The sequence below is a fragment of the Ciconia boyciana genome, chromosome 6 (genome assembly GCF_034638445.1).
Source record: "Ciconia boyciana chromosome 6, ASM3463844v1, whole genome shotgun sequence".
NCBI classification, from domain to species: Eukaryota; Metazoa; Chordata; class Aves; order Ciconiiformes; family Ciconiidae; genus Ciconia; species Ciconia boyciana.
In genome coordinates this window covers 14,600,751-14,616,662 of record NC_132939.1, presented here as the reverse complement: position 1 = coordinate 14,616,662, position 15,912 = coordinate 14,600,751, and the positions used below count along the sequence as shown (strand labels likewise).

The 15,912-nt window shown below is 36.0% G+C and overlaps 1 protein-coding gene and 1 non-coding gene across 3 annotated transcripts in view; both read right to left on the bottom strand.

Moving 5' to 3' along the window:
* Positions 1 to 15,912, bottom strand: part of PDE3B (phosphodiesterase 3B) — a 90,036-nt gene that overhangs the window by 49,371 nt on the left and 24,753 nt on the right. The window lies entirely within an intron of this gene.
* Positions 13,392 to 13,586, bottom strand: LOC140653775 (U2 spliceosomal RNA). The gene has a single exon (XR_012043214.1). It is a non-coding gene; the product is annotated as a U2 spliceosomal RNA (small nuclear RNA).

Below are 15,912 nucleotides of genomic sequence, written 5' to 3'. Positions count from 1 at the left end.
TTAAGTGATTCCTCTTTATGGCATTATTCTAGACTATGTATAATGACTGTCAAATATAAAATATTTGTTCAGTGAAACTCCAAGATTGGTCAGTAATTACAGAAAAAGTTTATGTACTCCATCAGTTTGACATGTTGGATACGGAAGAAAAATAACTGCTGTATACATAAAAAAAAAAAGGAGACTATTTTGGCTGGAAAATACTTTCTAGAAAGCACCCACCACCACGTCCCTTGGCTGTGGTGTTCTTTGTGGCAATAATATAAACATTTTGTCTTCTCGAGTTGCTAAATTTTTTTAAGACAGCCTGAGCTCTCTTTCCCTGAAGAGCTTACATTCCCAACACAGTTTCCTTAAAGTCCAGTATTAAACTGAGAAACTGCAAAAAGAATCACATAAGCACCACCCTTTTTGGAACTTGCAAACATGCTCCCCCCCCCCGAGAAAATTTGTGAGTCGCATTTTATAATATTATGATAACAGAGACTACTTAAGTGGACAGATTGACAGATAAGAGAAAACAAAAATATTTTTTCTTTGAGAAGACACCAGTCTGCATTTGGACAATACCGAAAGCCACTGCCAAGCAGAAACAAGTTTAGAGGTCAAAAACAAGTGCCAGTAGTGCTATCTTGAACAATAATCACTGTATCCAAAGAATGCTTCTGCTGATGCATTAATATTTCTTCTGTGATGAGGGAAAAATGCAGACTGAACCTCACACGATTGCCAGATGTCCTGTATAATTAAGATGTTACGTTCTAGTGGTCAAATCCAATGCCTTATGAAAAGCATACAGAGTATGGCTTTTCTTGTATTTCTGCGGTAACGGTTGTTTTTCCAAACATGTAGAAATCAAGGCTACGGGGCATCCAGAAAAAGTGGTTATTATGCAGATAAATTGTACTTTCCATGCACAGTTAATCTATATATGCATAGTTTAGTTCTCTGCCATTGTCCCAAATTTTAACATCTAAACTCTGGCAACCCTAAAACACTGCCAAAGTTCTACAGACAAAGAAAGAGTTTGTTTCAGCTCCAGATGTGATTGTGACTAAGGAGCTACTTCTGACCTCTCTCCTCTCTCCCACTGACCTTGGCAAAATACTTGTAAAATGGGACTATTTATATTCATGAGTTGCCCTCTCATAACTGGTTCATTACTGCATCGTCAGTCTGTATAGAAAACGATTACTGGTGGTAAAAGATGCAAATTTGACTTTTTTAATACTATTAACATGCAAATGCTTGAACCAAATTGCTACAGGCTGGTGGGAAAGGAAAAGAAGTTAAACTGCTGAGAAATCAGCATACTACATAGTGAGCAGATAAAATATGTCATTTTGAACAGCACGTTTACACCAATACAGGCAGTGAAAGGCTGGGAGACTGTTTTTCACTCACAATTTTTAAAAACTTGGATGCCACTGGACTAAATGACGGAAATTGCCTGCCACAGCAGTGGAGACAGCTCTCCAACTAGATATTCATTGGACATCAGCAATTTTAACCTAAATCTTCAGAATATATGTAAAACGGTGAAATATGCCGAAGAAAAAAACAGCTCAGGAGACTTTTATCATCAGTTTAAAACTGTCAGTCAGCATGTGAAACTATTGGGTCAAATAAATGGAATAGAAATTATGTTAACTGAACCTGTAGTCAAACCAAAGATAAATGCTGAGATTCCTAATATATAATGTAACAAACTAAATCAACCCATTTAACATTCTTAATGTGCTGTGCAAGCGGTAGCCCAAATTTCTTTGTAGTATTGTAAAGAAAGTGCAAAGTAAGCTCTTGGAAGTTATGAATAAAGTAATAAAAGCACTAAAATTATTATAATCTTTTGAAGCAATCTGATAAATCCGAAGCTCTCAATATATAAGCCTCTTAACTCCAGGAAATGTGAATTACCTGGTTTCTCAACTGGTAGAAATAGGTTGATAATGTATGACTCAAGATATGAGAATTGCTGCAGTTTCACGTAGAGTTGAATCTACCCCAGTGAAGTGGGACATTTTTCTAACCATTAGGCACTCTCAGACCCATCCATTAGGCAATTAGTGTGGTGCAAGCTGCTACTTTTCAGCTGCCCCATCTGAAGCCTCTTGCTGTTTTTAAAAAACAAAATACTTCAAGTTATCACCCCTCAGAGAAAATACACTGGGGATGTATTACTACACTGGAAATAAAAGCAAATCCATCCGCAATTACTGTAGAACAGCTGATATATCATAAACTAGCCAAGCCATAGTAACATACCCACCCACATGTCTAAATGATTATGGGATAAAAGGTTAACTTAGACCATTTTAAGTAAGGAAAAAATTCAGTATTTATTTCTATTCCATGCATTTAGTGTGACCTCCTATGTTCTTTACCATAAACATTCCAAACTGTGAATAGAATACAAATTAATTTTCTAATGAGTTTTCTATAATGTTATTAAAAAAAAAACCCTTCTCCATCTTCTCCAAGACAGATGAAAGCATTATGATAAATATTTTAAAGACAGACTGAGACAGAAAGACAATTGAAATAGACTGGTTATCAGCATAACAACACTGTATCAGACAAAGTTTCTTTCTCATTCAGTTATTACAACCACAAAATGATCCTTTCTCATTATACTTTCAACCCTGAAACAAAACAAGGCATAGCTCTTAAAAAGTTTTATTAACTATAGAATTTATTGCTTATCTCTTAATTATCTACACTGATTATTTCCTCTGAACACATCCAGCCTGTACCTGGAGAAAAGATAAACGATGGCTGGAAAAGGAAAGGCTTTATCATAATCACATACAACGGAAGTGAATTGAGGGATATTAGTATTGTAACATTTCCAGCAAAACTGCAAAGCATAAATGCAGGTTTCTTAAAAGCATCACAGTGCTTTACTGTACAGAAAACTCCAATATTTGAATTTAAATATATAAAAATCTGCTATACAGTAATGTATAATATAATATACGTATATATATTTGTAAGAGTTGTATAGTATATAAGCAGCACTCACAGTGTTCTAGACATTAAAAATGTTGTGGTTAATGTTTCAGGATCACAGTACCACTGCCACGTGCTGATGTATTATAAACAAAAATTTCAATTCATGACAGACAGAACATGTTCTATTGCAGCAGAACAATTACTTAGCTGTCACATTCCTTTTTGGTGATGCATGTAAGTAGTTCGTCATCACTTATTCAAGCGAATGGAAAGCATTTTTCAAAATTCAATGTAGAAAATGTATCTCTGAGAGAAGTCTCATAAGGTAGCTTCATGCAATAATTATGTTTAGAAAATATCATGATAGTTGTGTATAAATAGAAAAAGAAGCAAACACACTCATTGTCAATATACTAAGACGACTTAGTTTTAAGGGATTTACAGATGGGTAAATGAGACAGAAATTTTGTGCATCAACAAGAAATATAGCAAGTGTGAGTTGCCACACTTGAAAGACAATAGATCAGGTCTACAGAAGGAGCACAGTACTCTGCTTCTTTATTGTTCAGTGTATGGCCCCGTACTTGCTGAATGCAGTTTGAAATGACTCAACAATTTTTTTTTCTACTTCCTATGGCTTTGGTATAGTGCTTACTGTAATAACACCTGAATATTCACAAACATTCTTACAAAATTAGTTACAAAATATTGGAGTACTTTACTGATTAGTACCTCAGATAAAAAAAAAAAAAGAAAAATAATCTTGCTAAATTTGGATATCTAACTGAATGTTCAGTTTCTTTTGACACTTACATAGATTTTAGGCATTCAAAGTACAGTTGATAGTCTTTGGCTACAGCAAAGAGTGGTTACCATTACTGCAAATCAGATCCATAGTCTCAGGGAAAAAAAAAAAAAACACAACCAAACCAAACCACACACATACAGTTAGTAAACACTTCGGAAAAGTTAGATTTTAGTGACTCACCAAGGGTCTCACACACACAAAGAAATTTCAGTTACAAAGTCAGAATAAAACTCAGTTCTCCAATGCAATGTTCAACTGCCTCAAGCCTAAGCCCATTTCTTCTTTTCTTCTGACCTCTGACTCATTCTTTACACTTTAAACTGGGAACTACAGTGAGAAACAAAACAAGAAAAATCTCTCATTATTCACTGTGATGTGCCACAGATCTCAGGATTTCGGGGGCAGGTGGGGACAGGAGAGGTATATGGAATTATATAAGTAGAACTTGCAAAATCATAAACACTTTTATTTCCAGAATTACTTAATTTTTTAATTCCTTCAGAAACACAGCCCATTTCAGCTTTTTTATTGCTACTGCCTAATTGTTCTCAAGAAGGCAAACCAAAACTCCCAAATTCAACTATATGTCATCACACTGATGGAGTGACAAGCCACCAGAAGATCTGTCCCACTGGAGCAAGTGATGGTAGAAGTCAGGTTAGTATCTTTTATTCAGATGAATATTAGAAAGCACTATGAGCCTTTCTCAGGTGCTTGCTTGCAGCAGAGGGAGATGGTGCCAGTCAGGCTCCTGGTTGCAATGTTCCTCAGCAGGCACAAACTTCTGTTTGTTCTCTTGAATACAAGATTTATAGCCCTGTCCCTTCCAGCATTAATCCAGACCCATCCCTTACCTCCTTATTCCAGTTTCATTCTTCAGGTATCTCCAGCTATGTTTACTTCTCAAGCTTCTCATTATAACCTCCTTGTCTAGCATGTCAATCTCATTACTCCAGACATAAAAATATCTCATTCTCCTTCAAGTGCAAACCACCATTTGAACCTCCTCTCCTTCAGCCCCAACTTCTTCCCTTCTGCTTACCAAAACATTTTAATTTATTTTCTTCCCCACACCCACATCCAGTTCTTATCCCTACTGCAATCAAATCAGGCAAGACAAGGCAAGGGAGAGACAAAGCACAGAAGAAACCATCCTCCTGTTCAGTTCTGGAGCACAGCCCAAGCTCAGAGCTCTAACTGTAGGCCAAGTCCACTTCAGATAGGATCGTACACATTATAGTAGAAACTTCAGATACTGTGCTATAAAGATAAAAGAAGTTTTATTGGGCATATACAAAATACAATTTTAAAAAATATAGCTGATCTGAGAGCAGATTTTCACAAAGACAACAATACACACATCCTTGCCATAAAGGCCATTTCTCTTCAATTTCCACTCTTGTCCTACCACAGAGGAGTTTGAGACAACATTGGTCTTAAACCAATGAAAGAAAAAGGAAAGAGAGAATAAGGTAAGTTTAGTCTATTATTAGCCAAGTTAGTAGTTTTCATTTTGGAAAAGGGAGGCAAAGGCAAGTTAGATTATAATTTAGAAATCAGTTTACTAATCAGTTTTGGCTAGACAGGCTTAACAAAAGTTTGACTTCACTTCAGAGGCCTATATCTAACCTAACAAATGTTCTCCTCCTAACTGTAGAGCTAAAAAATAAACCATACAAATTTCTACTCAACTATGTCTGTATTCAGTCCAGGTTTTACATTTTCATGACCTATAGCATTATATAAAAATGAGCTTTACGTACTTGTAATTTGAGTTCCTCAAGAGGGACTCCATGCATTCATGCCAACAAAATATATCAAATAAAAGCAACTCCTGCATCAATACTTGCTGTCACATACACCAGCTGCTCCTGATTTTGGCATTCCAATCAAATTAGATTCTTCCAGTTCCTCAAATTCCTAATAACAGGTAATTCAGGTGACAAAGTAAAAGGTGCACAAACAGTATAAATATTCAGAATCAATTTCTGAGAACTCTAACTGGAAGAAGGTAACTTTCATTTTTTCCCTAAAAGTTCTTCATGGTGCAGGTTATGCAGAGATTGTAAACCAATGAAGATAAAAGAAAAAACATGATTAAATATTGAGAGGGGGAACATTTGGCAAAATTAAACATTAGATCTAGAACTTGGATCTACAGAATAATATTTTGTAAAAGTATTAATGGAATTCTGTAGCAAACTTACAGTAACAGATAACTGTGTAGCCTACTTTTGAATTCAAGTTTTCTCTGAGACAAAAGTTAGTCATTAATCATTAGGGAAACAAGCCAAAAGATTCTTTATAATTATGTTAAAATAAGGTAGGTTTATATTGGGAATTTGGCTACTGTTATTTTCATTCATGTAAGTTCAAAAAAACATAATTAAGTTTTTTAACATCAAAATCTCTGATTAAATGAAAAAAAACCCAGATTATGACTTTAAAACTGTTAATTTACCTGTGCTTTCTTCCCTCCTCTTCTGTATGCAATTGCAATTAAGAATACCCATGTAAATTACAAAAGAAGTAACAAACATTGTTCTAGGGGTTTAAACAAGAATATAAACTAGCTACACTGGATCAGATCACAAACCTCCCTATCCTACTATCCCGCCTTTGACAAAGCAACAGAAGATTCCTACAGAGAAATAAAAAATCTGACCTTCTCAGTATCCAGCAACCTGCAGCTCAAGTGCTTCCTCAAAGTGGCACTGTATTTCATAGGTCTCAATGAATTTTCTTCCTTAAACTTCCGGCATCTGCGATGTCTTATCAGAAGACGTTTCATAGCTTAAAATACACACCAACTCAAGCAGGCTCAAACGTCTGATACCCCTAGCCTCTTATGGCTTTCTCTGCTATTCATGATTTCACAGACCACTGTGATATCCTCCCTATAGCTATCTTTTTCCATGCTGCAGTCACAGCCCATTGTATTGAGCCTGGCTGGGATGGAGTTAACTTTCCCCACAGCAGCCCTCATAGTGCCCTGTATGAAAGCTTTCCAATAGCTTTGATTAGCCCTGTTAACTCTTTCTCTTCCCTTTTCCCATCTTGCCTTTTAGAAATCCAAGCAGATTATATCAGATGGATCTTTATTATCTACAAACTTGCTGGTTCCTTCAAAAAATCCTCTTAAGTTTGTTTGATGCAAGACTCACTAGCAAAACCAGTGTTGACTCTTCTCCAAAACATCATCTTTCTCTGAAATGAGTAATGTTAATGTTTGTTATGATTTCTACCAATTTCCCTGCATGAAAGTCATTATTATTGGCCAACAGTTCTTCAGAGCTCTCCTGGGAACTTTCATAAAGTGACATGACAGTGACCAACTTGCAGTCAGCTGGGACCTAATCAATTTTAAGTAAACAGCTGCAAGTTACATTCAGCAACTTGGATGTTTCATCCTCAAGTTTCTTGAGAATTTCTTGGGCATGCATTATCTGGTCCTGACATTTTGCTGTTTTTCCTTTAACAAATTTCTTTTACAACACTTAAATTTGACTTAAACCCTCTGAAACACTGCCTGTAAACTTCCAGCATAGGAATTTTCTCCAGGTTCTCCCACAGTGAATGTTATCAAAAAGAATCTTTTCTTTTCCTGCTGTGGCCTCATCTTACCTGGACACTCCTTCTATTTCTGAGAACCTACCAGTCCTACAGGCATTCTGGGAGGCTTCAAGCTTCTAATGCATTTGTACAAATATTATTAATATTTTTTTTATATTTTCTACAAGTTGCTCTTCAGATTATTTTTGATCTGCCTCGGACTATTACATTTAACCTGTCTGTTCTAGATACAAGCTCAACCTTTTTAAAGAATGCTTACTTCTTCCTATGAGCCTTTTTTACCATCCTGTTTAATCATGGCATCTTTCTTTGTATTTTTGTATCAAGTTTTGATAAATGGCATACATTTGTCTCAAGTTTCCAGTATGATGTCTTTGCATAGTCTCTATGCTGCCTGCAGGGATTCTGCTTTATTTACTTTCCCCTTTTATTTTAACAATTTTTCTGAGCACCAGCATAATGGATCTTTTGGTTTCCATTGCTCCAATATGAATTCTGAATGATTGCTGACATTGCAACCATCATTACAGAGATGCTCTCTGATTGCTATTTTGAAGCAGATCCTAAATATTCCTCAGGAAGAAGTTAACAGTTGCTTTTCCTTTTCTGGTTTCTCTGTTTGGCTGCTTCAATAAACAATCACTGATGGTATCTAAAGATTTAATCTGAGCACCCCACCCTCATGCAAAATCTAAACAATCTACATAAAGATATATTTAATTAATGTAGTTTTAAAATTCTTAAGGTGCCACAAAATGCAAGATCTCTGAAGGGAGAAAAAGTCTTGTTGCAACATTTTTTAAAAATCTTAGCTATTTATCTGATTTCTTAGCTGACAGCAGAGGAACGGACAAATGCCTGCAAGAGTTTCCACAATTATTCATATGTATACTCAGTTGAAGACATATTCACATTATCTGCACAAAAAGTTTATTGTTTTAACTCACGTAAGCCATCCACTTCAATATTCGGTGATAACTCTTGTCAGTATTGACATTGCACAGTACAGTTTTGTGAAGAGACACTCATTCTAGCTTCCAAGAGTTTTATTTTTTTTACTGTCATGATATGTAACTCATTCTTTATCTAGCAGTTAAAATTAATATCGATATTGACTCCAACTCACTTAATATCCAACAGTTTACAATTATCCGGATTATTTAGATTTGTGAGATTTTCACTAATCTTAATTAAACACATAGGTGACAACTTGTAAAAAACAGCAATATTGTTCTTTCTTCTGCTTACACTGGTTTGTAAGATAGTTTTTGCAAACTTTTCTACTGCGTTATTTCTGCCCATAAGACCGCTATTAATTTCTAACTTTCTTGATAAAGCCTGGTATAAGGACTACCCAATTTTTAATGTCCTATAACATAAATCCAGTATACTACTGATGCAATGAGGAATTATTGCAGACCTTAGAAGCACATTTTTCTGTTACAGAATGTTTAGTAATGATTTCTTAGTGGTCCAGTCCATCAAACAGCTGCTCCATCAATCAGCTGCTTCAACCCTTATAATAGCTAATGAAGCTATTAACAAGCTTAAAAATCAAAGTCTCAAAAAAGACTGTAGCACCTCAGTCTAATGGAGGAGAGTGACATCTAGCAGGGTCTTACCAGGTGCTAACCTGTTTAAGCACTGAAATCTCAGCTTGCTCTGTGATCCAGCACCTTTCCCACTCCAGGGTTCCTCTGCTGCATGGTTCTTCATTTGCAAAAAAACTCAAGATTAGCTAATTAATTGGGTAAACATGCATCAAATCTTTCTTCAGGAACGGGTCTACAGAGGGATTTCAGAATTATTTCTTTAGCTCAAGTACTGGCAGTGAAACTAAAGATCAATGGGTTCAAAAACTACCTGTAATCTGTTTATGAAAGACAACAAAATTTGATATGATTCACAAACTGAAAATTTTAAAATAGATTTTGTGCTTAAAGAGTAAAACAGTTTAAAAATTCTAATGTGATTCATTGTATGTGGTTTATTAATTATATATTACATACTTTGCTGATGTAATCTAATGAAGGACAAAAATCTTGCGGTATCACTTCCTCCCCCAGTTTAAGAGGTGCAAATTTCCAATAATTCTCCCATACAGAACACACTTCTTTATCGGAAGATACAACAGACTTATGCTTTTAAGCAAAATATACTTCAAAGCTCATTCCATCACAAATTACTTCAGTAGCACTGAAGAGCAGCATCCAAAATCAACAAAGGTTTCATACCAGTGTGGGGACAAGAGAACTAAATTAAAAATACCAACAAGAGGTTTTAATTTTTGAAGAGTTTGGTCACGAACATTAAAGGCAACTAATGCTGCAGTCAGAGAGCACTGCAACATATTGTTAAAGCATATGAACATTTTCCTCCAACATTCACAAGATGTAACCAAAATGCTAACTTAAACATCAGTGCAACTTAAGATTTATACCACGTTAGCAGAATTTTTCAGGTTTCAGTGATATTTAAAGGCATATTATGATGTCAACACATAGTTGCTATGACTGCTGTGCTATACAGTGAGAACATATTACAGGCATCTAAAATGCATGTTTCAGAACACTGAACATTTAGTCTCCTCCCGCCACCTTTTGAAACATAGATTTAATACAAGCTGATAAGTTTACATTAACACGGTAAGCTAACAGACTGTTTGAGGTACTGGTTAAAGTAATGAGGATCTCTCTAGTTTTTTGCAAGTTTAAATCCCAAGAAAAGAAAGACGGGACATATGAAGTTGTATGGCCTATTTCTACAATGACAGAAGACTTACGAGTAGCAGTCAAAGGTACTGAGGTGTTTCTAGTTAATTCATACAAGGTAGCAAGAAATGTGTTAGAAAACTCCTAAAGAACTACAAGCTAAAAAACTTAGGTAGTACTAGCTCAGTAGCCACAGTGGCTGGAGTTCAACATTGACTCAGTACTTAAATATTTGCTTAGCTCCTTTCCCAGGATTCACAGCCTGAGAACAATTATGTGCTACTGCAAACATGCTCTCAGCAGTACCTGAACTAGCTAGCTATGCCTACACAAAATTTCACACCAACAGGTACATAGTCTTCTAGGATAATTCCATTTGAAAGGAACCTTAAAAGGTCATAGAGTCATAAAATGTCAACAGTAGATGTTTTCTATGAAAGAATATATGTTATCTCGTATCCCCATCTTACCTTTATACCAAAAGGAGTAGTTGCCAATTTTATTTCCCTTGTTGTGATAATTTCCATGTCAAGCCTCACTTCTGCTAGGGTTAGAACTCCAAATATTAACAAGTGGTTAAGTTTTTACATCAGGGATGGAATTCCCCTTGCAATTGCTGTAACCCAAAGTGGGATGGTAACCATTAGCCATCCCAAGTAGTTTGGGGACCATTGCTGTACAACATGTAAGAGAACCAATTATTTGGCCAAAAAGAATGGTCAGGTTCTGAAATAAGGCAATGAGGCAAAACTACCAAGAGCAGAAAGAGAATAACTAATATTTCACAAAACACGCTGTGAATGCACTCTAGGAACAACACATGAAAGTGGTTGCCACCAAAAAAGAACAACTCAAAAGGAAATCACAAAATAAAGCCTATATGTCCAAATTGCCTCCAAAGACTACATTAGGCATTACCATATTTGAGTTGAAACTAATTCTTTCAGACATCATGCCTAGTTTATCTACAAACCTTTCCTTTTTTTGGCAGCCATATGTGAACTATCCCTCACAGAAGTGTTTATTCTGGGCTACAGAGACAAAAAGCATCTTCACCACTTATTTACAAATATATTTAATTTGTAACTTTAGAAATGCACCTTATCAGCCAACTTTCCTATTAATTGCTGTATAACACATGCTAACCAAAATCAAGCTATATCTGTTGAAGTCTCCTAGCCTTTCAGGATATTTCTGAAGACACTAGCTTTATACCTGTTTAACTTTATATCTGGAATAAAAGCAAAAGGTAAATGAAAAGTAGGAAGAAGAAATTTACAGGATCAAAGTTAGATCAAATTTATAGTTTCATAATATTTGTATAAACAATAAGCAAAACAACAAAATCCTACTGTTAGGCAATTATCAGTGAAAAAGATTATTCCATTTCCAGCATTTCATACTAACATCACACATCTTCCCAATTTATTCCATTTCCTTATTAAAACTTAATTTTCCTATGTAAATGAACAAAAGAGTTCTGAAAAGTTCTGTTGACTCTACACTGTGTTTCAGAATTTTAAAATTGTGGTTGCCAGTTTAAGACATACTGAAAACCTATGAAAAAAGCCTAGATGATAAAATAATGCAGCTTTAATATATCATGATACTGCACTGAAAATGTAACTTTTTGAAAAGTGACATTGGACTGCTAAAAATAATCCAGCAGATAACTTATCAAAAAGTTATAAAGAACCAGCATGGGTATTTCTTGCAAGTCTAGAGAGAAATGCTTCTCAGTTTGTCTATTACAAATTTACAGAGAGAAGTTTTTGGATCAGAGCCCAGTTACAGTTTCACAAACTAATAGAACATACAGGGTGGTAACTAAGAAACCTGAGACAAGAATGGTTGCTATAGGTTGTACTGGATTAGGAAATGTAATAAAGGCCTGTTGGTTTGTCTCAATTTAAGATAATTATGGTTAACCCACAGGTGTTCTTGAAAATTTCATTTTAATATTTTATACCTTTAATTCAAGGAGAGATTATAGTAACTGTTTAAAGTGTTTAACAAATTAAACAAGTTCATTTAAAAAAAAATCATTATAGAAATTCAATGTATTTTGTATAGTAACCCAGAGCAACAGCTTTTAAAATTTGAAATAGGATTGTTATAAGATCATAAGTCATAAACAATGAGTTACTTTTTAAAAAAATATTTAATTATTATTTTTTTTACTGTTAACACATGACCGAACAAGGAAAAAGTGACCTTTTCTCTGTCTATAAAACTGTATTTTGGAATCTCTGCTGTGGCTGCCTTTTGAAGTCAGTGACACTGAAAGGATAATTTTTGGAATAATCCATTTATTTACAAAAACATAGAAGGTTTGCTCTCTGTGAACAACAGCAGAACCTGCAGAATGAATACTTGTAAAACCCAAACTATATGTCCAAGATGCAGCCATTTCTCTGTATGTATGCAAAGACAGTTATAGTAATTCCAACTGATCTTGCACAACACAGAATCAAGAACTTTCCCCTGCAAAAGGAAATGAATGTAATAGCATGGTATCACTTCTCAGCGAGCGGATTTTTCTGCTGTTCATTTGTCTCCAGGTGTTTTGCACAAGAACACCTGCTATCGTTGGGCAGAGCTTTGAGTGGCATCATCCTGCAACAAAAAATCCTAATGGCAGACAGTTATCAACCTCCAGGAAACTATATACTACTGCAATATATTCAGTCTAAGAACATACAAAGTCATGAACTTTGACATATCAAGCGGGTCTCTAAAATCACCTTAAAATAATTTTCAAACATATTAGTTATTGTCCCTGCTAGATGTCATGTATATTGCTACGCCAAACTCATGATTGTTGCAAATTCTGCCCAAGGAACTGGTCAGTAGAAAGTTAAACTCAATAGACTACTTTTTTACAGCACAAGAACCAGAAGCCATTAGAAAGAGCTAGGACGAGCCAGGTCCAAAACAGAAAGAGGCAGTGCTTCACTAACAGGTAGTAAGTAGCCTTATGAACAGCCTTATCAAAGGAAGTTGTGGATGCAAGTTTAAATAAGTTCAAGGGGAAACTGGGCAAAGGAGGAAGTGCCAATAAGTTGAAGGGGAGACTGAACAGGCACCTGTTACTAAATAGCTAAACCACATTAGGAAGTCCCCTGAGCTGAAAACGGGTGGAAGTTGGGAGAGTGTAGGAAGGTGGTATGGGGAAAAAAAAAAGGATCATATATTGTCATATTTTTATCCTTCCATCGGCCTCTGATTATGGTTACTTTCTCCCCTCCCCCCCCCGATCTTTAATGCATTTAATTGCACATTAGCCCTTGTAATGGAAGGGAAGATGATAAGCAGCAACTTACGATTACTGTTTTTATTGATTTTTTCCTTGGTGTGCTGCTTCTGGAGATGCTGCAATAACAGGCAGATGCACAGGATAGATAGATAGAAAAAAGTTCTAACTCATCATTTGGTCCCAAAAATCTGTTTAATATGACATCTTCAAGTCAAGGTTGTAAAAGATATTTAACTGATAAGAACAGGTGTTAAACTTGACCTTAGACAAAGACCAGAGACAGAATATTAAGCTAAATTAACTTTTAATCTGAGCTATTTTTATGCTTTTATACTAATGAAACTCACAAGTAACTTCACCATTTGTTTAAGAACAGTTTACTGAATTAAATGTCATTTCCTAACTCCACCTTTGCTATTGAAAGCTGGAGAAAAGATTCTTATAATAAGAAAATATGGTTAAAGGGAATGAAAATTCAATAAAGACCTAGAAGAAGAAGCAATAAAGGCAAATGAGTAATAGCACCTGCAGCTACTTTTATGAACCTGAATTAAAACCCACTATGTTCTTCTGAGCAAAGAAAGTTTACAAGACATGCTTACAGATAATACCAAACTGGGGGAACCAGACAGTACATGCAGGGGCGGGGCTGCCATCCAGAGTGACCTAGACAAGCTGGAGGAATGAGTGAACAGGAGTCTTTATGCAATTCAACAGCGACATACATGCAGCCCTGCACCGGGGAAGGAAGAGTCCCCTGCAACAACACAGGCTGAGAGCTGCTCTTCTGAAAAGATGAAGGCTGAACACAAGCCTGCAGTGTGCCCTGGCAGCAAAGGGGCCAACAGCATACTGGTCTGTATTCACAGGAGCACACCCATTAGACCAAGGGAAATTATTGTCCCCTCTGCTCAGCTCGTGAGACCATACCTAGAACAGTACATCCAGTTTTGGGCTCTGCAATACAAGAAAGAAATCGATAAAATGGACCAACGTCAGCATAGCACCACCAAGATGACCACAGGACTGGAGAACCTACCCTGTGAGGAGAGGCTGGGGGAGCTGGGCTCGTCCAGTCTGGAGAAGTGATGGCTTTTGGGACCACCTAACAGCAGCCTACCAGTGTCTAATAGGAGGCCACCAAGACAACAAAGCCAGGCTGTAGCCAGTGGTGTGTAATGGGAAGGTGAGAGACAACGTTGAAAAAAGAGAAGTTCAGACTAGACATAAGGAAAAAAATTCTCACTATGGGGACACACAAACAGTGGGACAAGGTGAAGCAGAGTGACCAGAGAGGCCATGCAGGCTCCATCCTTGAAGGTTTTCAAGGCCAGACTGGATAGCACAATATAACAGTACAGGAAATATAAAAAGATTGATGTGGACTTCAAGACCAGTAAGACAGTCACAACGGCCACATTCAAAGTGGACCTTATTTAGCTTGAGCTTTTCACCTTTATACTTGCTAATGTCCTCCTATGTCCCACAGGCATTTTGTTTAATCTGAATCTAATTTAAGTTAATTTGGAGCAATTGTTCTTAGCTTTTATTTAGTTCTGAAAGTTGCTGCTTCTATTCTTCAGCCTGAAGAAGAGACTCTATGCTTCTCATTTTTCTTCCTGCCTTATTAAACCATCTGGTACTACTTCCTATAAACTTTTTAGCTTCACTCTTTGGCCTACCATGACTGCAGTCCCACTACTATTACCTTTACTTTCATAAAAAGAATTTAATACAAAGAGTTTTTGCTACAGGTAATTTTTATTCAGTGTGGGTGTGCTGCAAGTATAATCAAGGACAAAAAAAAATTCAAAGGTCATTAAGCCAGCTCCACTCCAACTCTGTTTGACACAAAGGCATGCAGTAAAATATTCCAAGAGTATCATTCCAGTTTTTCCAAATGTATAGACTCTGGCCAAAAATCTCTAAGTAAATATGTTTCGCTTGAACTCGAAATTGTATGCCTGCTTTCATTTCTAATAGTCCTATTTCTAACCTTGAGATCAGGTATGTGAAAGCTTTACGCTACAACACATACTCCTTTTAAATTCTCATTCTAACTATGCTATAGAAAATAAGAAAAAAGGCTACCCCTTTAAAGCAATAGCAAAGAGAATATATACCCCTCCCTTATCGTCTCCTGCAAACTAGATACTGTGGCATATGCAACAGAAGATACAACTGGTAATGAAAATAAAATACAGAAAAAATAAAGTATGACATTGCAAACAGTATGTATGCTTATTTAAAGCAGCAATCTCTTTGGCCTAATCTAGTTACATACTTTCGTCTTTTCTAAGAGTCTGCCCACAGCAGATAAACACACAAACCTTCTTGTGCTGCACCAACTGACGTCAGCAGTCGCTTAGGAACAGCGTTTGGTGCAAAAGTGGTAGTACCGAAACTATGTTTACAATTGAAAAAGAATGACAGTATGCAGGGCTCACCATAGCTTCAGGAAAAGAGATACAAATTTATAAATAAAAACTACAAAAGATCTTTTTCAAAACTTCATGGGATTTTCAAAGAATGTTTATCTGCTTAAATATCTTGCAGTGAATACCAAGAGTAATAGACTTATTTTTCTATATTTTAAATGGTACAATTTCCAC